This window comes from Primulina eburnea, chromosome 15 (genome assembly GCF_022965805.1).
Source record: "Primulina eburnea isolate SZY01 chromosome 15, ASM2296580v1, whole genome shotgun sequence".
Classification (NCBI taxonomy): domain Eukaryota; kingdom Viridiplantae; phylum Streptophyta; class Magnoliopsida; order Lamiales; family Gesneriaceae; genus Primulina; species Primulina eburnea.
Genome location: NC_133115.1, coordinates 5,834,038 through 5,857,571, shown reverse-complemented (window position 1 = coordinate 5,857,571; position 23,534 = coordinate 5,834,038). Strand labels below are relative to the sequence as shown.

Sequence of the window (23,534 nt, the reverse complement as noted above, 5' to 3'; positions counted from 1 at the left end):
ATCTTCAATGGTTCTTTCCTCCTATCACTGCTGCTGCCAATCTCAATTCTGGAAGGCAGTTGCTGTGCAGTCTGTTCTGGAAGAACATATAACGCTCCCGGTTGTCCTATCAGAACCGTTTATGCTCTTTTAGCTCTATTCAAGGTATCAGCAAAACTACTCGATTGCTTTACATTTACCAACGTGCGTATTTCTGGATTTAATCCCTGAATGAACTGACTAGATATAGCATGATCAGTTCTAGCTATAAGAGGGGCAAAACGTAACAAGGTGAAGAATTGTGCTAAGTATTCATCAATACTCATCTGACCCTGTTGTAGGTTTGCAAATTCTGCACTTCTGTCCTCTCTATATGAGGTAGGGAAGAATCTTTGATAAAATTCAAATCTAAAGGTCTTCCACGTGATCACCGAACGATTCTGCTCTAAGGCTCCTTTGGTGAGTAACCACCATCTTCTAGCAGTCTCTTGCAACTGGTTCTCAATACGCCTAATTCTACACTCATCGGTGAAATCTAGGAATTCAAATAACATTTCTATTTCTTCAAGCCACTTTTCACAATCTGCTGACGTCTCATTTCCCTTCAGAACCGGCGGCTGAAACGACTGGAACCTCTGTAACTGTGTTTCCATCTGAATTTCTAACACGTCTATCTGAGGTTCTGACCTACCTGTCTGATCATATGAAGTACTGCCTCTTTCTGGAATTCTTCTGGGCGGTACATCTGATTACCAAGCACATTAGTAATCTCGCACTACAAATCTGTACCAATCTTTCTCTGATTATGATCATCTTACTGCTGATCATGAATCTGATCTGATTCATACTTAAGAATACATAATACCAATTCCAATCACATAATCAGGTAAACATGTATCTTAAAGCAGTAACACATAGTCTCATGCTAGCACACAATGTCAATCAACATTAGAATCAATCTCATGCTAGCACACACATGCAAGGAAAGAAAATTCATCTACCCCGCTCAATCTTTTCTATCTCCATCTAAGTTAATCTAAAAGATCTATCAGTTCTAACTATCTCAGTCTAAAGATCTATCTCTAAAGGATCTATGGCTCTGATACCACCTGTTGTGGGGACCCGGACGCTAATCACCTTCTTAATCATCTTTGGGATTTAATTATCAATTAAGATAAAACAGGGTCTAAAAATTTTTCTTTTTAAAATACAAATGCGGAAGTTGATGGAATCTAAATATTATACATGTCTGTATAAAAATACATTTCAGTATTAAAATTACAACAATCTAATCTATGGTTCAACTATTAAAGTTCAGGTAGTAAAATCAAGTCTACTGTAAGTCCGGAATCACCACGCTAAACTCGTCTTCTCTCATCGTCATCTCGACCCTGATCCAGCCCCACCTGTTGTCATGCACACATACAAAACAAGACAACAGCCGGATAACTCCGGTGAGAATAAATCCCAGTATAAAACATGGTAAGCATGTATATAAACAAACTAATTCATAAAACATGCCGTCATGTATAAACACAATATAATATTTCATAATTTATGAAATTAAGCATGCAACTCAAATCAAGTAAACATGCATATAAACAATCTAAATCATAAAACATGCTAGCACAACTGGCAGCAATAACGATGGGTCCCATGATCTAGGAGCCACGTCCATATAATCATGCAGTCCTAATCAAATCATGTCTAGACTTGACTCGACTAAAACTCTAGGGATCCCGGGGTGAATAAGACGTCACTGGCTGTCACCTACCCTACCAATCGAGGTGTTGTACGTCTTATTCCTAGACTTCGGCCTGATCTGTATCCACGTCTACAAAGGGGCGGTGATCTTCCCCAGAGCTGAGATATCGCCGAACGTCTAGAGTCTGCCTGATCTCCAGACTGTCCTATCTTAATGCATGAATACAAAATCTGTAAACAAGCATAATCATTCTAATGCAATGCCACATGATCTGTAAACAAAGCACAGCAAGATTTGCATACAAGTTCTATAAACAAATCTATAAACAATCATAATCATATAAAAACATAACAAGGTTATAGTATGTGATTTAGTGGGCAACTCAACGTGATCTCAATTGAGTTGTTCTTCCCGAATATCACATGAATTATACCTTTGTCGTCCCCGTCTGAGGAAGACGAAGTCTGGAAGTCCATATCCGATCTGAAATAACAAAATCAAATACACTGTATCACTGTGTAGCTCAATTCACAATCTGTTCTGATCAATACTCAACTCAGTACAAAATCTGATCAATATCTGAACAAAATACAATCTGATTCATATCAACAATATCACGATATAATCGAAATCATTTCTGCATCTAATCAATCTGAATCAGCTGATGTTTCAACGGTACAACAATACAGTCTTGATAAACCCGTCGATGTCAACATCACAAATATCATATCAGAACCCATAATCAATACCATATTATCATTCTTCTAATTTCAGCATATCACTATCTATCAAATTCAATTCAAGAAACACTGAAATTCATCACACAGATATACGGTATTATTTCTTCGATCTGACTTCACATATATATACTGAATAGTCTATTCAGAACATATCAGAATAATCAACTCTCTATTCTTGAATCAAGAACAATACAATTCTAGTGTTTAATCTCAGATAATATCTTCTGAAATTCATAACAATTGTATAAACAGTCTGTTCTTAAATCTGACTTCAATTAAACAATACCTACGATGGTAGAAACACCATATCTGAATCCCATGCAATTCTAGCAACATCATATTATCAAAACATCTCAAAACGTAACAAAACTTACGTCCTTGCGTAGCTCGTGTCACGAGGAGAACGATACTACTTTCGGATTCGAATTCTGATAGACGGATCGTCCACAATCGCAAATCTAAAAGGCGTAAGGATTTTCTTCCAAAATTTCGCTTCCTTTCTGAAATTTTCTGAGAGAAACACGTGCAATCCTCATATATATACTACATGCAAAAAGGAAAACGTGGCACGCTTCTTTGTGCAGCACGTCGCACCGCGGGTGCGCTTCCGTCTAATACCGCGGGTGCGGTGTCACAGCGCGGGTGCGCTCATCTAATACCGCGGGTGCGGTGTGGCCACGGGATTTGCACTCCATTTTCTGCACATACACCGCGGGGGCGGTCATGCTAGCACCGCGGGTGCGGTTGTGCAACTTCCAAATACTAGTTTTATAATCATGCAACACCTGGTTCTCAAATCTTTCTTCCCTCATTGCATGACATGCATTCTCCTATCTTCCAAATCTCTCGTTAATGAAGATTAATAATCTTGGTTTAACAATTCTATAATTCTCTGGCAATACTTTATAATCTTGTCTTATCATTTCTCATAATTTCTGGGCATTACACAAACGCAGCCTAGTAGTATAAAATGTAGGAAAATTACTCGGGCATTTTTAATATTTATATACAGGGGCGTCAATGTAGGGGCTTGTAACCCATTCTAACCACTGGGCTTTGTGCATTATATATATGGTCTAACTAATCTAATTTTTGGGTTTTGGATAAATATATATTGTGGGCTTTTCATATCTATAGTAGTGAATATACTTGAAACATATATAAAGGGTAGTGAATTTGTTACTTAATAATGTATACATGATGTTGGAACATCGTAAGTTTTGGTTATTTAACAAGAATTCTAATCCAACGGACAATTATAGAGCCTAACCCAAATGAATTCAAGAAGAAAATTAAATATTCATGAGCAAAATTTATCTAAGAGTCTAACTGACTATTAAGCTAAACTTATAGTGTAAGAAGGATATAGCTAGGAAAACTAATATGACAAATGATGGATCCTAACTGACAGTTTATTTCATTCGATCAGTCACCCAAATGCAAACATTTTCTAAAGAATATCAATATATTCAGTGATTAAGAATCAAATTACAGCGGAAATATTAAATAAAGTTTTTCGTACCAACGGTCATTCTCAACAGAATGTCAGTATTCATGCACACTGTCAGAACATGTTAGAAAAGACAATGGCATATGTATTTAGAAATGGATATATGATCTAAAAATATTATTCTTGCAGATGAAGTCTATGTATAGATCAGTTTGACAAGCTTCTCAAGCTCTCCAACTCTTTGAATATTATGAATTAATTGATCAATTCTATCTTCTTGGAAAAGCTTTATGCGAGCCAAACTGATAATATCAAGCACACGTCGATAAATAATTATCTGATCATTTGATGATCAATTCGTATTTAGAATTTCTTTGTGCAATCTATGAAATTGAGAGTAAGAAGTCTTACTTCTCAAATTGATTAAGATTGAATTTTACTAAGAGTTTCAGTTAAGTAGTGTCAAGTCCAGGAAGAAGGGGTGACAAGTATTGAAGCCTCCGAACATCCAGAAACAAACTCGTGTCAATCTACTTTTCAACTTACCTGTTTTTATTCGATAACTCAACTGAGTTTTTACAAGTTATTTTTTTCCAACAAGTCTCAGTCAGTCTATTTCCATACAGTTCTTACTCTTGACTTACTGAGAACCCAACTGACAAGAATTTTATTTCAGTGTTGCTAACCCAATATATATATATGTACAGTTTTGATATGCTGCACACCTACTGTGCATACCTATGTGAGCATCGATGAGGTGTCACTCACCCATTGGATGCCAATTTTTCTATATTTCATCACATCCAATAGGTGAGTGACACATCATCGATGCTCACATAGGTGTGCACGGTAGGTGTGAATATATATATATATATATATATATATATATATATATATATATATATATCACCCACCTCTAAATTTATTTTTAATCATAACAAGTGGTATCAGAACAGGTTAATTCTTGTCTCTATACACCATATTCAAAATGATTTCATTCGGAAAAACATCAATGTTCTCTAAAGAATACTTTGATGACTGGAAGATCGGGATGCAGACTCATCTAACTGCAAAAGATGATGATATGTGGTACGGCATCGCAGACGGACCAATAAAGATCATGAAAGCAAGCACTGTCATTGCCACTTCTGACGGTGCCCCTCAGATGATTGAAAAATCTAGAATGGAATGGACCAATGTTGACAAGAAAAAAGAAAAACTAGACAATCATTGATAACTTATACAAGAATTGGATAAAAATAAATTTAGCAAGATTAAAATGTGTTTCACTGCCAAAGACATCTGGGATAAATTGAAAGAACTATGTGAAGGTAACAACCAAACAAAAGAGAACAAATTGTCTGTTGTTATTCAAAAATTTGATAGTATCAAGATGGATACCAGAGAATCTATATCAGATTTTGATGAAAGAGTGAGCAGAATCATTATGGAACTGGCTGCTCTTGGAAAATATTATGGCATTCGAGAAATAACATTGAAAGTTATGAGGGAAGTTGCAAGATAATGGGATGTCAAAATAATGGTTATGCAAGAATCAAATGGCCTTAAAAACTTGAACTACACGATCTATTTGCACATCTCAAGGCCTGTGAATTCGAACTGAAAATGAGAATTAATGATGACTCTTCAACCAAACAGACAAAGGCTTTGGCTGCTAAAACTGCTGAAAAATTGACTTGAAAGAGAAGTCAGCTGAGCAGTTGAGCAATGATGCAATATCACTATTTGTGAAGAAATTTCTCAAGTTCCTAAGGAAGAATCAGGCAACTTCCAACTCCCAAGCAGACGTAATCAATACAAAAAAGATTCCATTGACGAGGATAATGTGTGTTTCAAATGTGGGAATGTCGGGCATTTAATAGCCGAATGTCTCAAGACAAAGAAGGATGAGAGGAGGTAAACTGAAAAAGAAGGACGATCTCATGACAAGAAGAAGAAAGTGTAACGTCCCGTAATTTGGACTGCGTATAAACCATGCATAATTCCTAGTAATTTAATTGCTTGAGTATTTAAAATTCTTTTCTTTGAATTTATTTATTTTACGCAGTAGTTTAATCGTCATCTTTTCAGTATATAAGTGAGGCCGGTCTGGAGATGGAGTATTGAGATAAATTAATAAAGTCATGTTTAATTATTTTATGCATTTTATGCATAATTCATGCATGATAGGATTTGCTTCACGAAATTTTAAAAGTTCGTGCATTAGAATTTTAAGTTGCATTTCACGTTCGAGCGAGGATCAGAGACCGGAGAATTTTCAGAAAATTATTTTATTACATGATTTGTTTTTATAAATTAAGTTAAAGCATTTTTAATTGTATTTTTACAAAAAGGGGAATTTTTGGGGTATTTTTACCCGCAGGACTTTATTTTTAACGGTACGCAAATTTTATCGAATTGGGGGACTTTTTAATGGTTCGGCTAATATTTTAAAAATCTTTTCAACTCGATATATTTTTTCGGGAGCGTGTTTGGATTTAATGGGCCCACTTTTAAGCTTATTGAGCTTAATACTCTTTTAAACTTTTAATTAAATAATTGAGAGCCCATTAACCATTTGTTTACTATTTATTAAGCTCCTAAAAACCATTAACCCTAAACCTAAAGATTTCATCAGCCGACACCCCTACCCCAGCTGCCTCCTCTCTCGAGTTCAGGGCTGTTCTTCATTAAAAACTGTCGGTGGCCTCTTGTCCTTGCAAAGGGAGCTTCCATCTCCTCCTTTTTGATCGTCTAACACCAAAGCACGCATTGTACCATCCTTTTACGCATCATGCACGCTATATATGCTTCTTGTAAAATGTATATATGTCTGTGAATATTCCGATCCAACCGAGAATGTAAGTGGTTTGCGATTTCTCAAATGTTTCTTGCATTCTTTTGAATTGTCACTCACGTTTTCCTCCAGTTGGTGCAAGGGGCTGCTGTAGGGTGTATTGTAGGCTGTTATCTCTGTGGGGAGTAGAGTGGTAGGCTGGAAACAAGATCATCACAGCATTTCGTAAGGGTGGTCTCGGTTTTTTTGTTTCTTGGGTCGGTATTGGGTTTGGCCGATGTTTGGAGGATTCGTCCGTGCATGGGCTCGAACCCAGCCATGTCTCGGTCCTGGTAATGTCTGGTAGGATGTTAGTAGGGATACATGAGTGTTGGTTGAAGAGAATCACGGTTACGGGAGGTAGAGCTTGCCGTTAGATAATAGGATAAACTCGGCAGATTTACGCCATGGGTCGTGCCTCAGCTTTTGTTTGGGTTTAGTTTGGTTTAGAAGCAGTCATTAGGTGCTTAATGGGGTGTAATAAAGGTAGGACAAGTGGTGGTAGTGGGGAGAACCGAGTTGTTGGAGTTTTGGGCAAGGGAAGTGTATGGGTGGCATAATAAGAATGGGCCGAGAGCTTTGTTCAAATTCTGAATTTAATATCCGAGAGTTTTGAGCTGGGTGTGACACTTATAGGATCATTTTAGTGTTTTTAAGATATGGTAAAAAGTTAGGAAGATTTCGGTTTAGTTTCGAGTCGATTCGGATTAAAACCGGAATCCCCGAACCGAGTTTTAAAACGAATTAGATAAGCGGAGAATTGGGCTCGTGTTTACGTCTAGGAATGATTTTAAATATGTTTCGGGATATTTTAAGGAGTTCGGTAAACTTCGGGTCAATTTTAGAGGTCCAGGGGTAAAATGGTAATTTTTGGGTTTCCAGGGGCAAAATGCTAATTTTGCACCCGGGGCGAGATTTTTGTCCTAGCAGCGCCCCGAGCACGAATCATAATATTTTTAAATGTTCATGCATCACGTTTACGATTTTTTTATGCTATTATAATAATTATGGTGCATGCTTAATTTAAAGGAATTAAGTGAGGAAGTGAAGCGCACTCCGTCTCCACCGCGCCGCGTCAGTATTTCGTTTGTTTTCTGTCAAAACAAACCAAGGCATGTTTATATCTTCTTTCACTCTTCAATCAAGCCATATAGATATTTTTAAATATCGCAAGTACATGATTTTAATACAAGATATTTCAGTATGCGATTTAATTATATTACGTGCATTAAATAGAAAATGATTATTTTTGAGATTTATGCGATATGGCTTGTGGTTCATTCACTATGTGGGAGCATTATTTTTACGGTCGCCAGTGACCGCTCAGTTCAGGTTGGTACCATCGGGTCTTCAGTGACCGCTCAGTTCAGGTTGGTACCATCGGGTCTTCAGTGACCGCCAGCTCAGTTCCAGGCTCCCCGGTAGTCAGTTACCGATCAGTTTAGCTTAGTGCAGTGGCCACAGGCGTAAAACATAATCTCAACAGAAAATTTTACCAGTTATTTCAGTACAGGCTCCAAGGAGCAAATATTTTTACTATGATTATCAGTTCAGTTATGCACGTATTATAATTGCTCAGATCAGCTTATTTTCAGCATGATTACAGATCATTTTCAGTATGCCTCACGACATGATATTTTACCCCATGCATATTTTACTTCAGATTTTATTCGTTACCTGCGATATATGCATGCTGAGTCTTTAGGCTCACTAGACTTGATTGTTGTAGGTACTGATGAGGCTAGGGCCGAGGGCGGGGACCAGTGAGCCAGCTTGGGTCGGCAGTAGTGGCACCCGAGGACCTCAGTGCAGCAGTTGCTACTTTATTTCTCAAACAATATTTTTATCAGTCGTTGAATAATTTTAAATTGTGATTTTTGGCAACTTTATTTATTTCCTTCCGCTGCGATATTTTAAACTTTGACTTGGATTTATCAGTTGATTTATGAACGAGGAAATTTCAGTTATTTTAAAAGAAAATTTTAAATTTTCCGCAAATTTTCAAGCATGAATTTTCGGGCCTTCACAGAAAGGATGACAAGATGGCACTCAGAAAGAGGAAAAATAGAAAGGTTATGGTGACTGAAGACAACAAGGAAAAGAGGGATGATTATGAGACTGACTAATCCGAGTTAGATTGCTCCACCAGTGAGAGTGATGAAGATGTGGTACAATACCTCATGGTCAATGCTGAGCTGTAATCTACCTGTGATGAGGCATTTGACTTTAGCTCAACTGATTTTACACGAGATGATCTCATCACTACACTCAATGGCATGGTAATATAGTACAAGAAACTTTTTCAATCATTCGAGGAAGTGAAAGCAAAGCAAGAAAGGTTAACTGAGAATGATATTGAGCCTAATTGTGGACATTCAAGTGAAGCGTTACATCTTAAGGCAGAAGTTGTAAATCAGAAATTGACAATGAAAGATTACTGAATGAGCATCAGCGGCCTATTTCTGAAAATAAGAAATTAACTAAACTGATTATTATTTGGAACAAGTTGTCAGTAACTCATGATAAAATGCAGGAGTTGCAGAAGCACTCAGGGGACAAAATTGGTCTCGGCTTCAACAGTAATGATAGAAACCTCACTAACTGTAATACTTGGTTGAAACTGAACATGTGCAAAGGAAAATATATTTACTTCGTGAAGTCCAGTACAATATATGAGCATCAGAATTCAACTGATCAAGTTGAGAAACCTTTCAAATAGATGAATAAAAACAAAAAGTTTGGTATTGGGTATACACTAGAGAGTTCATCTTTCAATCCCAATTGGTCTGATTACAGATTCAGTCGGGCAAGACACAAATCAATAAAGGCTAAGCCCAATCGATACTACAACTACAAGCATGTTCAAAAGAGATAGAGACAAACCAATGATGAGAGAGGCTAAACAACATTTTGTTTCCAACATTTACAAAGCATCACAAACACATCAAGCATTGCACACAATTAATTTTGCACAATATTTGTTGAACAAACAGAGTGGTTGGCTAGTCATGGTTGGCTAGTCAGGCTAATCCAAGTATGGGTTCCTAAGGTACCAATCCCATTTGGACCCAAATAGGATTGGGTACCAGATGATTTAATTTGTGTATGCAGAACAATGAACGAGAAGGACTGAAGAATTCAATTTGGTACTTGAACAGTGGATGTTCAAAGTACAAGACTGGTCAATCCCAACTGTGAATGACCAAAGATCATCTTCAGTGATAACACTAAGGGTGAGACTATGGATACTGGTAAGATTACTCATGGAAAATTAGTAATTAATTATGTATTACGTGTTGTATATTTGTGTTTAAATTTGATTAATATCAGTCAAATTTATGATAATTGTTACTCGTGGAGGTAGAAGGGGTGACGTAGCAGCAGTTGAAAAATTGTTCCGATCATTTGGAGTGTTCGTGTGTTCAGTTGTCATCATAACTGAAATACAAGAATACAAAAACTAATTTGTGTTCTTTCGGTTAGTCGGTTTACAAAAGTTAAATATTTTCTTACATTTCAGTTTTCTTTACGAAGGATTAAGTCGAGTTTCTTTCGCTTGGTTTAAAACAAAACTCGATTTAATTCATCGATGTTAATATTCTTATAACACGAGCTATTGAAGCTCATTGAAGACTGTTATGTGCGAAATGCCTTCGAAGGCACTAGCACACACGATCCTTCAATTGGTATCAGAGCAGGTTGTTCTAAGAAGAACATTTGAAGAAAAGTGTATTTTAAAATGCTTTACTTAAAAATAATGTTAAAAGCTATTTAAAAGTATTTCAAATTATTTTCAAAACTATTTGAAAATATTTATATGTCTCTCCTTAGTAAAGAGTTGAGAGGATTAGTCCTGCAATTTTCGTTATGGCCACTTCTCCAATTTCCTAACTTCGGAGCTTGTAATCAACTTGCAGGGGACTGAGGAACATCTGCAAAGATGAACAGCTGAATTGCTCACTGGACAAGAAATAAGTTGCAAACCGACCAAGTCAGTTGTTATTCAGACGAAACTCATCTATGTTGGGATGTTGGTTGTTTTAATCACCAGCTGAACTCCACGTGAGCCTAGTCAGAGTCTGCTCGACCAGTTGGGTAAGCACAGAGGACAAGTTCAAAGCAGTTTTACTCGTTTCTCTAGTCAATTGAACTCATAACTGATGTATCAGTTCAAGCAGTCAAGACAACTAGCTGATGGTATATCCAGTTCTGTCATATAAACCAACTGATATCTGATGTTGTTTAATATATGTTATTGTTGTAGCAGTTTTTCCTTTCTCAACTGCTGTATGTACTCATATGTAAATACATGGAAGTTTATTTAAATACAACATCATGATTATTCAGTTATGTCTCATTGTGGTTGAATAGATATTCTCAGTTATCTTGCCTATGATGCTTGAATGATTAAATGACTAATTAAATATTTCTCAAATACAGGCTTTTATTCAGTTCCTGATGGGGAGCGTTTCTTTTAACTGAAAATTTGTATTAAAACCCAGTTATTCTCTCACTCAACTGATAAATACTGTTTTAAATTCTCATTTCCTTTCTACTCGGTTTTAAAAGGGGATTTTTCTTTTGTATTCAAAATTTCTTTGATTCAGTTGTTAAGGGGGAGCTTTCAACAATTTGAATGTACTAACTCTTAAACTGAATATATTGCGCTTCACTGCTCAACTTTTTTGTAACCATAAAAATGGGGGAGATTGTTGGAACTTTTCAAGTTCGCAATCTTGATTTTGATGATAACAAACTTGTTAATTGTGTTACCAATGATCTACTTTAGTGTGCAGCATCTAGGATCACTCGCGAGATGTTTACATCGCAAAACTAAAGACCCAACTGATCGCACAAAATGAATCAGTCTAACTGGTTACGTCAATTGAGCAGTGATATGTGGTGTTTTTACGTGTTTATTGCATTAGTTTTATTTGTGTTTGCATTGTGCATGCATGCATTTCATTTACATTTTGTTCATTTTAGAGTAATCATTTGCATTTTATCATATCTCACTGTTGGGTGATGAACTTGCAGGAAAAATGGTCGGAAAACGGAAAATATAGCAAAGTGTGCAAAGTTGAAGAATTCGGACAGAATACTCGGCGCCCGAGCGGTAGAATTTTACCGCCCGGGCGCGAAAGATGACTAATTGAGCAAGCCTTACAGAAAGTTGGCGCCCGAGCGGTACTTTTATACCGCCCGGGCGCGAGAAGACGAAGTGCCAGACAGAACTTGTGGCGCTCGGGCGGTACTTTTCTACCGCCCGAGCGCGAATGCCGCACCAGCCGAGGGACATCACAGAAAGTTGGCGCTCGGGCGGTACTTTTCTACCGCCCGAGCGCCGCCTATTTTTGGAAATTATTGTGCGCGATTCTCTACCTTATTTTGGAGGTGTGGTTGATATGGTAAGGCTATTGCACGTTTTTAGGGGATTATTCAGACATTATTGAAGGAGCACAAGGAGTTTTTGGAGAGTTTTTGCACTTGGATTGAAGATTCGACAGTTTCCGGGCATCGTTCTTCGCAGATTTCGTCATGTCTCGTATTTCTAGTTTATTTTCCTTTATTTAAATATTGTTTTGCTTATTTTAATTATGAATTCTAGTAGCTAAACTTTCATATTTGTTGGGATTAAAGGGGATCCTACCCCGAACGTTGAATCGAATTAATTTATATTTTGATTGTGCGTTATTCTTGATTTTACTACTGTTTTATCGTGTCATTAAAGAATAGCTAACTTTAACGACGTTTTTATATCACGAGTGAGTTCGAGAGAATAACGAGTGATATGATCGAGTAGTAGAATTCGCGGATCTACAATTTACATAGATATATGAAATTGGATACGTGCCGATAGTCATAGTCCTTAGGGTCGAAAACTAGGGGATTTCATCAATCGAAATGCGATTCATTCTTGATAAATAATTAAAGACATTTAATTACTTCATTAAGTGAATTAGTTTGGCATAGCTCGAGAGAGTGTGTTCAATAGATTAGGAAATCCTGTCGGAAGCGTAGATCACGATCGAACAAATTAATTGATTAACGAGGGGTGGGTGAACCGAAATTCCCAGCAAATCCATTTCTCATTGAGTTTAATTCAATCATTTTAGATATAAATTCTCATTCATCACTTGTTGAGTCATTTTAATTGCATATTTAATTGAGTATAGTAGGAATAATCATACAAATCAATTTTCGTTGCTAAATGTTAAATAACTGAAAATATAATTGTTAAACACAGTCTTCAGCGGAACGATACTCGTACTCACGTACACTATATTATAACTTGACATCGTGCACTTGCGATCAATTTTTGAGCATACAAAATAATATTTTATTGGGGATTTCACTGTGCAAGTTTTGCTCGATCAAGTTTTTGGCGCCGTTGCCGGGGACTGTTAATCTACAATTTTATTTTTAGTTATTTCCTTTAGCATTATTTCATTTCTCTTGAGATAACACTTCACATTTTCTTACAGATATCCCTTCCAGTGCATGCCAAAGTCACTTGACGTGGAGCTTGAATTCGATCCTGAAATTGAAAGAACCTTCCGCAGAAGGAGACAACAGCAGAGGCTTAAAGAACTTATGGAGAGACACGAGCCAGAACTTGAGGAGGAACAGCGTGAGGAGAGACATATCGAGATGCCACGCCGCATACCAATGCTGGAGTATGCCCAACCTTCTTTGGATGGTGCACGCCCCAGCATTGTGAGGCCGATTGTGCGGGCAAACCAATTCGAAATCAAACCAGCCATTATCCAGATGATTCAGAACACCGTCCAATTTGGAGGAACTGCTGTGGACGATCCAAACACACACATCGCGGATTTTCTTGAGATTTGCGATACTTTTAAATTTAATGGAGTTTCTGATGATGCTGTTAGACTGCGTTTATTTCCTTTCTCTTTGCGTGATAAAGCTAAAGCTTGGTTGAATTGTTTACCTGTAGGTTCGATCGCTACATGGGAAGACATGGCGAAGGCGTTTCTCATCAAATACTTTCCTCCATCGAAGACCATGAAGCTGCGGGCAGACATCACAACATTTGCTCAGTTCGATCAAGAGTCACTATATGAGGCGTGGGAGCGTTTCAAAGATCTATTACGAAGATGCCCACATCACGAGTTGCCACTTGGGTTAGTCGTTCAAACCTTTTATTACGGGTTGCTTACTCCTAACCGTACTATGATAGATGCTGCTGCGTGTGGGAACCTTTTGAGGAAGACTGCGGAAGAAGGATATGAGTTGTTGGAGGAGATGGCTGCTAGCAGCTATCATCCTCAATCTGACAGGAACAACCAGCGGAGAAGTGCCGGAGTTCACCAGGTAACTGATTTTTCTGTTATTACTGCACAACTTGGCGCTCTAAACAGGAAAATAGACGGCTTGAATGTGGGTGGCACGGCTATGCGTCTTCAAGAGATATTCTGTGAAAAGTGTGGAGGAGAGCACTATGTGAAAGACTGTCAAGATGGAAATCCCTTCTATGTGCAAAATGAGGCACCGGTGAATCAAGTGGGAGTCCAAAACCGCCCAAATAATGACCCTTATTCGAACACATACAATCCTGGGTGGAGGCAACATCCCAACTTCTCGTGGAGCGGTCAAAACAGTCAGAATAGACCGCAAGGAGGACAACAATATGGCAAACAACCGATGTACAGATCCGATCCTCCTAGAGAAGAGAAGTCCAACTTGGAGCAAATGATGTCTAAGTTTATTTCTTCCACTGAAACTCGACTCCAAAACCAAGATGCATCGATAAAGGGGCTCGAGAATCAAATTGGACAGTTGGCCAAGATGATAGCGAGTAGAGAGCCGGGCACCTTGCCAAGTAATATCGAGACTAATCCAAAGGAGCAAGTGAAGGCCATTGAGTTGAAGAGCGGAAAAGTTTTGGAGCCTAGAGAAAAAGAGAAAAACCAAGTGCCGGATGAACAAGATGCGACATCTAAAGGTAAGTCTTCTAACCCTACACTAGCACCCACTACACAACCAAAAATTGTTATACCTCCTCCTTTTCCTGCTGCATTGAAAAAAGCAAAACTAGATGCACAATTCGGTAAGTTTCTCGAGGTGTTTAAAAAGTTGCATATCAATATTCCCTTTGCCGATGCTCTAATGCAAATGCCTAGTTATGCTAAATTTTTGAAGGATATCTTAGCAAATAAGAGGAAGTTGGAGGATCATATGACAGTCAACTTAACTGAAAATTGCTCCGCTTTGGTGCAAAACAAAATCCCACCTAAGCTAAAAGACCCAGGGAGTTTCTCTATTCCTTGCATGATTGGTGATGTTGTTTTTCACAAAGCATTATGTGATCTTGGTGCAAGTATTAATCTGATGCCATTTTCTGTGTTTAGGAAACTTGGGTTGGGAGAGCCTAAGCCGACGAGGATGTCCTTGCAAATGGCTGACAGATCGGTCAAGTACCCCCGCGGAGTGGTTGAGGATGTGCTCGTGAAGGTGGACAAATTCATTTTTCCTGCCGATTTCGTGGTGCTCGACATGGAGGAGGATACCGAGATGCCTCTCATTTTGGGGAGACCATTCCTTGCGACTGGCAAGGCACTTATTGATGTGCAAGAGGGAAAGTTGAAATTGAGAGTGGGCGAAGAAGAGATTACATTTGATGTTTTTAATGCACTTAAGCACACACTGCATTCTGGTAGTTGTTTTAGAATTGAGGCTTTTAACTCTCTTGTGTCCAACTATGTGCAGGATGCTCTTAGGGACCCTTTGGAGGCCACTATCAACACTGAATTGGGAGAAGAGGAGTTAGACGAAGAAAGAGCTGAAATTGTGGCACACTTTAATGCCAACCAACCATGGAGAATGCCAATGAGGATGCGACTGGAGGATCTAGGAGAACGAAGAGATTTGACCCCTCAAAGGTCAAGCATCGAGGATCCACCAACGCTTGTGTGAAGTCCCGAAAATTTTAAGTCCATATGAACCACGTGCGTGCAAGTTATTAAATTCCTTATGTATTTTATTAAATGATTTTAATGCATGCTTTCATTTAATTTATGAAATTTATTATTTTAATTATTTATGTTTATTTAATGTATGTTAAAATGTTTCTTGAGTTTTATGTTTCAGACGATTATTCGAGGCGAGATCGAGGAAAGGAGACCGGGACGATTTTTAGTAAATTTTAATGCGGTATTTTATTTTAAGTTAAGGATGGGGTATTTTAAATGAATTATTTAGTTTTAGTAATTTAATGATTTAATTCATGTATTAGTGATGTTAGGATTTTGAAACTTTTAAAGAATTAGTATTGAAACATTTTATTTTCAAATTAGAAGATTTTATAAAAATCATAATGAGTTAGCAATTTATTAATATTCTAAATAATATTTTAGATGGTATTTTAATTAATATTTTAATTAAATTGTTAATTTAGTTAACATTTTAATTAGCACCATAATGATGCAATTAAGCAATTTATTTCCTATTTATTTGATTTACATGTAATCTAGTATTTTAGTAGCAATTTAATTAGCATTTTTATTAGCATGTTAAATAGATAATTAAGCCAAAACTTTTCCCTAATTATCTAGCAAACTCACACACACATGTCTCCACACATACACACACACGTTAGATATACACCACACATGTTTATTATTTAATTGACTAAGGGGAGAAGAGAATTTCTCTTTAAACTCTTCTCCATTATTCCATCAATCTTTATATTAAATTCTTTTTCTCTCCAACTTCCTGGTTAGCCATCGTTCTTCTCCTTTAAAAATTTTCCAGCTAAGATTTGGTTGTTTTTCTTCAAGAATTTTAGTGCCATAATTGCCCCGGATCAAGCCTTGTTCCGTCTCCGCTTCGGTATCGTCGTTACGGTATTTTTAAATATCAAAAGGCACGTATAATCTGTTCTTTCTGTATCGATCATGTCATATTATGTGTTGCGTTGTTTTATGTGTAAAAATATATGTGTGACGTTCGTCGTTTGAGCAGAAAACGATTCGGATCAGTTTTGAATTAATTTTAGATCTAAAATCACGTTTTTACTGTATTTTTAAATACTGCGACTTTTCGGTCATGATTCTAAGAAAACTTTCAACTACAAAAACGTAGATCTTTTTGATACGTTCGATTTGATATAAAATTAGAGTTTTTTGGATTAAAAACGAGTGAGTTATGGTGTTTTTAGTATGACTGCTCAAATTAGATCCGAAAATTCCTGTTTTGATGTTCTTTCGAAAACTGCAATTTTTAGGTACATATTTTGAGAAAAAATTCAACTACAAAAACGTAGATCTTTTTGATACGTTCGATTTGATATAAAATTCGAGTTATTTGGATTAAAAACGAATGAGTTATGGAGTTTTTAGTATGACTGCTCAAATCGTGTTTCAAGAAAGTTATGAATTTTAATTTGTTCTTGAAGTTTTTATGTTGCAGGCTTTGTTGGAGATCGACGGGTGATCGTTGCTGCATATAAGAATGTTAGTAATGATGTTTAGAGTATTTTTGAGGTTTTGATTCATGTCGTTAAGAGCTTGAATTATTAAGAAGTCGTAAGAAATAAACTTTAATATAAATGACAATATTTTGGGTCGTATGAATTGTAGGGTGATTATAAAAGTTTAGTTCATTGTTATGGTGTCCTAGAATGGTCTCATAGTGATGAATCTTGATGCATTATGTGTTAATTGGGAGAATAGATATGTCGAAAAATTTTCATAAAATAATTCGTCGAACAGAGCGGACACGGACCCAGACACGGAGGTAGGCACGGGGTCCGTGCCTTCTTATTTCATCACAACAATTTTTAAGCGCACGGACACGGACCATGATACGGACCTAGGGACGGGGTCCGTGTACCTTCAGATTTTATGTATATTCTTTTATTATTTAAGGTTTGATTTGCGGTTTTATGCTATGGTTTAATATGATGTTTTACAAGGTTATGTCATGAAAAATTATAGAATGTTCTAAGAATTTATTTAGCTTGGGATTAAGCATGACATTTACGTTTAAGTTGTACAAGTTAAGTTTATGTATTCATATTAGTATGTTGCAGCAACGACCCGATTGACATCCAACGAATCCCTCAACACCAAGTAAGTATGTATGACGTGCAAAGAAAATATTTGAAGTTTTTGAGGTATGCTAAATGTCTTGTGACCAAAAGTGAATGGGTTTGGAAGTCGGTGAACGTGGCCGAGGACCTCTCCACCCCGTTAAATTATGAACGGGTTTGAAGTTAGGATTGGAAAGCGTTAAATTATGAACGGGGACCAATCCGCCCGTTAAATTATGAACGGGTTAGATCGTGGTTGTGAAGCGTTAAATTATGAACGTGGATCAACTGGCCTGTTAAATTATGAACAGAGATCTCATGTATGTGACAGTGGATACGTCCCTGTCAGCCCAGTACTGTGGTTTGTCTGATCAGATATTTATTATGTTATGGGTCACTTGCTTTGAAACATCCTCTACGAAAATGATGAAGTTACGTATGTTCAAGTATGTTCAAGTATGCAGTATGTTTATGAAAGTTTATGATGATGGCACATCAGAGTATGTATGTACGTATGTTCAAAGTCATTATGCAAAGTTCGAAGTTATTATGCAAAGTTCAAACTATTATTCAAGTTCAAGTTTCAAAGTATGTATGTTCAAGTTTTAAGGTTATTATGAAAGTTTTAAATTTATTATGCAAGTTTCAAGTTTATTATGCAAGTTCAAGTTTCAAGTTATGTATGTTCTATTTTTAAGTTGCATGCGATTTTATTATGTAGTACTCGTTATTCCAGTTTATACGTGTTGAGTCTTTAGACTCACTAGACTTGATCGATGCAGGTGAGTATGTTGAGGAGGAGACATGAGGTGGCGATCAAGGGGCAGGCTTGGACTGAGCAGAAGGCTAAACCCGAGGACCACTATGTTTATGTTTTATGAAAACTTTAAAATATTATGTTTTTATGTTGGATGTGAGATGATTTGAAATAAGTACTTTGTTGGAAAATATTAGTTGGGAATGTTGATTTTAATATTATTAAGTAAAATGACAAGTGATGACCGTATGAAATTTTATGTTTAAGAAAATTTTTTATTTTTCCGCAAATTTTGAAGTAGTAAAAGTGCGGTACGTGCCAGTTGGTATCAGAGCGGTGTTCTTGTAAAGGGTTATGCCTACTGCCAGTCGCAAGAAGCTCACGAAGTCACACCTCAAGTCTGTAAGTTTTAAAGTCTTTTAAGTAATGAACATCAAGTCATGATTTCAGTATGTGTATGCTTTAAATTCTATTACATGTATGTTTACATGACATACGTTTCAGAGTACAGGCTGACTTGTCGTTATGAATTGAGATTGAATCTTTAAAATTTTTATTCATGTTATGATATGAAATGAGAAAGTAATTAATTTCTTGCATGTTGGTGTGGTGGACTTGGACATGAGTAAGAATTTTACTTTTGGGCGTTTGGAAAAGTTGAAAATGATTTGTCTATATTAATTTTTGGTTAATAGTACTGATGTTATACTTGTGGGTCATAAGTTAAACTTGATAATGATGAATGCTTTTGGGACTTGTAGATTTTATAAGAAATTTCTGATGATTCATGGTTGTTAGCTGAGTTGATTCTTTTAGAACTCCATTAAAGGATTAATGGTTCGGGACTACGACGATCTTTAGAAAATATAAAGACGTAGAATTTATTTAGGATGCATGTCTTCCCAGTTGGATTTAAGGATTGAATTGCACGAATTGAAAATTTTAAAGACCTGAGTGCAAAGCAATATTCTAAGGGATTATTTTCGAATTTACCAAATTTTGGGATTAAATTTTTAGTTCAAGAATTTTAAGGTTAATGGGGTTAAGTCGAAAAATTTATGGGTATGAAGATGCAAATTTCAAAGAGTTGTAGGGCCAAAAATATAAATTTTGGGAACTTTAAGGGCCAAATTGCAAAGTCCGAAATTTGTGAGGATTAAATACGTAATTTTGAGGAACACTTGGGATTTTAAATATTAATAGAAATGTAAGACATGATATGGAAATTGATTTTTGGGTTTAATAAGCTTAAGATTGTCGAACTTTATGTTACGAGAAACTTATAAGATGGAATTAAGAATGCCAACAACTTATGGGTAATTGTGGAATTTTTGAAATTTAGGACAATTGGGTAATTTTTTTAGGAATTTAAGAATTTATGCTACAATTTTAAGAAATTTGGAGAACTAGTTTAGCGGTAAATGAGAATTGAATGGTTTAAATGATAGAAATCTCGGGGATTTAAGCTCGAAGAGATCATTAGAACATTGAAGTATTTGGTTATAATATTATAAGAAATGGTAATCAAGGGAGTTGTAAGATGAATTGATATTTGGCTCGAAAGTTAGGCGCTAGTGAATTAATGTTGCGGCAAAATAAGAATTTAAAATGATAACGATTTGAGGTAAAAGTTGCTCAATTAACTAAGTTATAAGAGTAGACAATGAGTTAGCAAAATTTTTGGGAACTTAAGATTTATGTGTTATAAGTTTTTATCAATGATCTTAACAGCTAGGACTATACTTTTGTTGGAATTTTATTTTCTAGAAAGTTGAGTACGATCGATGGTTAGATTACTCGATAGATGTATGAAAAGATTTAAGTAGACATCTGGTCTTGAGAATTTTTTTTTTTTTTGTAAGTTATTAAGAAAATTGGGAATACGTTAATATGTGTGTTGGAATTATGTTATCTAAAACTATTTGGATTGCGCAACTTGAATTTAAATGTATGAAATATTTGTTAGTACGGAAATTTTTGTGGGTGAAATAAATACAAAAGGGAATTAGTGGTGTTCAACATAAGTTATCAATCAATGAATATTAACATTTTTATTTAGTAAGAAATCTAAAAGTTTGCCATGGTGGTACGACAAATCACGATGCATTTTATTAATTAATGAATATTACAATACAAAGTAATGGATAAACAACAATTACACGTAATCGTAAAAATAAAGAAAAAACATGAGGAGGATATTCTCCGATAAATACAAGAATCGTAAATATAATAACTAAAATAATTGAAAATAACTTTGCAAAAGCCATCTTCTTTTTCTTCGAAAAAAAAAAAAAAATTTTTGATGAAGAATAAGTTTTAGAAGAGAAGAGAAAGTTGGAGTGATTGAATGTATTTGTGAGATGTTATTTATAGAGAGAAAAAAAAAACTAGCCGTTAGTTACCGTTGGTATATGTATGTATTTGTATAATTTTATGGTAAAAATATGGTGTATATAATATTAGATATGTTTAAATAATTATGTATATCATATCTCATTATTATAATGAGATGTCATAATTTATTTTGTTTAAAAATCTTATAGACTTTTATACTTGTTGTATTCCTTGCTCGAAATTAAAGGTTGACAACAATTTTATATTTGGGACGTATTTGTAAATAACTAAGTTACATACGGTGGTATTGTAAGGTAAAGAATTGATTCAAGAGTTGTAGGCCAATATTATTATGAGGTAAGATAAGATTTTAACTTTTAAGTGTATTGCCGTGGATAGAAGTTGATCAGAAAAATTTTGGTGCTAAGATTTCTTAGGCTAAACTGCATTGATGCTAATGTATTAGTTCGATGAACATTACGAGTATAGTATAAGAAAAGTAAAATACGATAAGCTTGAACCTTCATTTCTAATACTGGGAACAACGAGAAAAGTTAGAAGTCAAGATCATAGTAAAGTAAAAGTAAGTCTCCATAAGTCATTTTAAGTTGTGAATCGCAAACGAGGTTTTTCGTAGGAAATTTAATTAGGATTGAAGAGATGTAAGACAACATAAGACTTAAATATTTATCAGAGTAGCGCAGCGGTAGCATGGATTTTTAGAATACTAGAATTAAGAATCTAAACTTTTGGATTATTGAGGATTAGCGAATTTCGGGGACGAAATTCAAATTAAGGGAGATAGATTGTGAAGTCCCGAAAATTTTAAGTCCATATGAACCACGTGCGTGCAAGTTATTAAATTCCTTATGTATTTTATTAAATGATTTTAATGCATGCTTTCATTTAATTTATGAAATTTATTATTTTAATTATTTATGTTTATTTAATGTATGTTAAAATGTTTCTTGAGTTTTATGTTTCAGACGATTATTCGAGGCGAGATCGAGGAAAGGAGACCGGGACGATTTTTAGTAAATTTTAATGCGGTATTTTATTTTAAGTTAAGGATGGGGTATTTTAAATGAATTATTTAGTTTTAGTAATTTAATGATTTAATTCATGTATTTAGTGATGTTAGGATTTTGAAACTTTTAAAGAATTAGTATTGGAACATTTTATTTTCAAATTAGAAGATTTTATAAAAATCATAATGAGTTAGCAATTTATTAATATTCTAAATAATATTTTAGATGGTATTTTAATTAATATTTTAATTAAATTGTTAATTTAGTTAACATTTTAATTAGCACCATAATGATGCAATTAAGCAATTTATTTCCTATTTATTTGATTTACATGTAATCTAGTATTTTAGTAGCAATTTAATTAGTATTTTTATTAGCATGTTAAATAGATAATTAAGCCAAAACTTTTCCCTAATTATCTAGCAAACTCACACACACATGTCTCCACACATACACACACACGTTAGATATACACCACACATGTTTATTATTTAATTGACTAAGGGGAGAAGAGAATTTCTCTTTAAACTCTTCTCCATTATTCCATCAATCTTTATATTAAATTCTTTTTCTCTCCAACTTCCTGGTTAGCCATCGTTCTTCTCCTTTAAAAATTTTCCAGCTAAGATTTGGTTGTTTTTCTTCAAGAATTTTAGTGCCATAATTGCCTTACGGTATTTTTAAATATCAAAAGGCACGTATAATCTGTTCTTTCTGTATCGATCATGTCATATTATGTGTTGCGTTGTTTTATGTGTAAAAATATATGTGTGACGTTCGTCGTTTGAGCAGAAAACGATTCGGATCAGTTTTGAATTAATTTTAGATCTAAAATCACGTTTTTACTGTATTTTTAAATACTGCGACTTTTGGGTCATGATTCTAAGAAAACTTTCAACTACAAAAACGTAGATCTTTTTGATACGTTCGATTTGATATAAAATTAGAGTTTTTTGTATTAAAAACGAGTGAGTTATGGTGTTTTTAGTATGACTGCTCAAATTAGATCCGAAAATTCCTGTTTTGATGTTCTTTCGAAAACTGCAATTTTTAGGTACATATTTTGAGAAAACATTCAACTACAAAAACGTAGATCTTTTTGATACGTTCGATTTGATATAAAATTCGAGTTATTTGGATTAAAAACGAATGAGTTATGGAGTTTTTAGTATGACTGCTCAAATCGTGTTTCAAGAAAGTTATGAATTTTAATTTGTTCTTGAAGTTTTTATGTTGCAGGCTTTGTTGGAGATCGACGGGTGATCGTTGCTGCATATAAGAAAGTTAGTAATGATGTTTAGAGTATTTTTGAGGTTTTGATTCATGTCGTTAAGAGCTTGAATTATTAAGAAGTCGTAAGAAATAAACTTTAATATAAATGACAGTATTTTGGGTCGTATGAATTGTAGGGTGATTATAAAAGTTTAGTTCATTGTTATGGTGTCCTAGAATGGTCTCATAGTGATGAATCTTGATGCATTATGTGTTAATTGGGAGAATAGATATGTCGAAAAATTTTTTTCATAAAATAATTCGTCGAACAGAGCGGACACGGACCCAGACACGGAGGTAGGCACGGGGTCCGTGCCTTCTTATTTCATCACAACAATTTTTAAGCGCACGGACACGGACCATGATACGGACCTAGGGAC

General features: G+C 35.4%; 1 non-coding gene across 1 annotated transcript; it reads right to left on the bottom strand.

The window, feature by feature from the left end:
- Positions 1-13,740: 13,740 nt before the first annotated feature.
- LOC140815747 (small nucleolar RNA R71) lies at positions 13,741-13,846 on the bottom strand. The gene has a single exon (XR_012114396.1). It is a non-coding gene; the product is annotated as a small nucleolar RNA R71 (small nucleolar RNA).
- Positions 13,847-23,534: the final 9,688 nt, after the last annotated feature.